Raw genomic sequence first — 2,646 nt, 5'->3', positions numbered from 1 at the left:
GATTGTACTCTCGAACTAACAGTTCATCGAATACAAGAATTTTTTAACTGATAACTAGATGTATACTAAATGTACGTGTATTTATCAACAATGACAGCGAAAGAAACATGCGTCGTCTGCAAAATTACCTCCCTTTACATCATATGGCGGGCCATACAGGCCATATCAATAGTAGGCAATATTACACACAAAAAACACGAAAAATTAGTCATTTTCCCCTTTTTCGATTTCTTTCGAATTTTAACATGTGATATATACCTACACGATCTACTTATTACAATTGTGTTCGTTTCTTTTACAATTTGTTTGAGGTAGATTGGTAGAATGGTTAGACTATTAGACTGTCTCATACCAACAACTGGTAAATGATGTTGATTTATTCTACCTTAAATGCATTTAATTTTTTGAAAATATATATGTTGAAGGGATAAAATCTACACGTTTTTGTTATACTGGTATATATTATTATTTAAGCGTGTTTTGTGAATTTTATTAACTTTTTGAAATTTTTGTAAATACGTAAATTGTTATAGGAAATAATTCTATTTATGTTTAAATTGTTGTAAACATTTAAATTGATCTTTTTATTTGAAGAGGCTTTTAGTCTATCAACATGTTCTTATCGAGTATTGAAAACAAGCGTGAAATGAAAGTAAATCAAATTAATGGGTTAATGAGAGAACATACTTTACATCGAGACTAACGGGAGATACTAATGATTTGTAGAGACGCACGCATAAAAGGCGTTCAAGTTTGTAAGTCGAAAGTTTATTTTCTCACTTACATTCTTTGTCATCATATTATAGAGATTTATTACATCTCGATACATGTTACATTGCACATACTTTTTTAATAATAACTTCTTGTCGAAATAAACGTTTAGAAGAAAATAACAGTTCTTTTGTTCCAGGATTCCCAACAAAGCAATAATAAAAAAAAATCGTAAAACAATACCAGTTAAACATAGGAAAGTTGTTATTTAAACGTCAATTCCAGTGTATATGAAGACAAAGATGTATTTCTATGTTTAGTCGTTTATTTAAATCCAGCCACTTTATATATAGCAACGGGAAGATGTAAATACCTGCTAAGGACGCAGTAAAAGTATACTATGGAAAAAGACATTTCTTTCAAAATACGTTGTTCTATTTCACTGCAGACATTAGGTAATATAGATAATACTCACATTTTGCTAAGGATCAGTTTATTTTTGGGTATATGTGCAAATAAATATTTTATTTGGTTTACACGGAGATCATTTTTGAAAAAATGATTTTCTTTTAATTCATCAGCATGCAAAAATTCCAAAAATTGCAATTACAGTCGGAAAATGAGCCACAGGAAAAGGGTTACCCTTAAAATTTGTAACAACGAGGTATTCACTGAAAAACTAAATTTGAACGAAACTCATACCAAATAAATAGAAACTGTTTTAGTATCGAGTGTGACGTCCATGAGCATCAATTACAGCTTCACACCGTTTATCGTTGAAGAATGAGCTGTAATATACAGATACGATTCATTACTTTTGCACGTTAAGTTATGAACTAGAAATGAAGATGAGAAAATGAATAAACGAAAAATCGTTAAAAGTGTACCGCAGTGCACTGGTTTTGCACTAAGAGCTAAGATTCTATCCATGTTCCATTGACGGGGAAAGGTCATCCACAACCTTATAGCGATATGTTTTATCTTGTACTAAACTATCCCGGTTGCCAATTTAGGAGATGTGGCCGACTTCAAGTTTTGGCAATGTGTCATAATATTGGTCAATAGAAACAAAACTGGAAAGACACTCCTTCGAGATGACCTGTTGACCCTTTATAGATGTGGATTAATGGTCTTACAGAAGGATAGGTTTGTACTCTCCTCTCCATTGGATCTGTCGTGCGCATGCGTTGCCTGAACATGATTCTGTTTAGTGTGTAAGACGAGTAGCCAATATCCGTCATGGCAGACTGGGTTAATATAGGGTCGTCTCAAAATATCGCTGATTATCCATCCAAAGTCAGATTTTGAATTTAATACGTAGATATTATGTATTACTATTTCGCACGAGAGAAACCGTACTGAACGACCGAAAGGTACACATTCTACAACGCCCTTGTTGACCCGTTCTTACTGCTACGTCATCAGCACTGTCACCTCAGAGCCGTACTTAACGACTTACTAATACAACGCTGATTGATCCCAGTGCACTTACTTCATATAACTCTGGTTAGTGATTTTGCAAACAGACAACACATCATTATTTATGTACATATAAGTGAAAAAAATGCTAAGGTTATCCTAGTTGTGGTGAATGAAACCAGGACATAAAACGGAAACTCGTTAATTGTAGTTTCCGCGCGGTTTTGCCTTTTAGGAACTATAAAATGCCTTTACATACAGTGAATATAGAATAAGAATTGTACAACATCACAAAATATCCTCATTATGAAAATTTTCGCCAGAAAAGTATGTACATGTATCAGTATATGTACATATTTGTGTCGTCATCCTTAATTGAGTACAGATACTTGTATATGGTTCACTGATAGTTGGGGGTTGCGGGATTAAGATAACGTAAAAGCTCACCGACTTCTATAGTGAGTTCACGTCTGATACGCATATTATTATTTACATATAATTTGTGGGATAAAGGTG

The sequence above is a fragment of the Mizuhopecten yessoensis genome, unplaced genomic scaffold, assembly GCF_002113885.1.
Source record: "Mizuhopecten yessoensis strain PY_sf001 unplaced genomic scaffold, ASM211388v2 scaffold10939, whole genome shotgun sequence".
NCBI classification, from domain to species: Eukaryota; Metazoa; Mollusca; class Bivalvia; order Pectinida; family Pectinidae; genus Mizuhopecten; species Mizuhopecten yessoensis.
The sequence above is the reverse complement of the archived record's forward strand: the minus strand, read 5'-3'. Positions refer to the sequence as shown.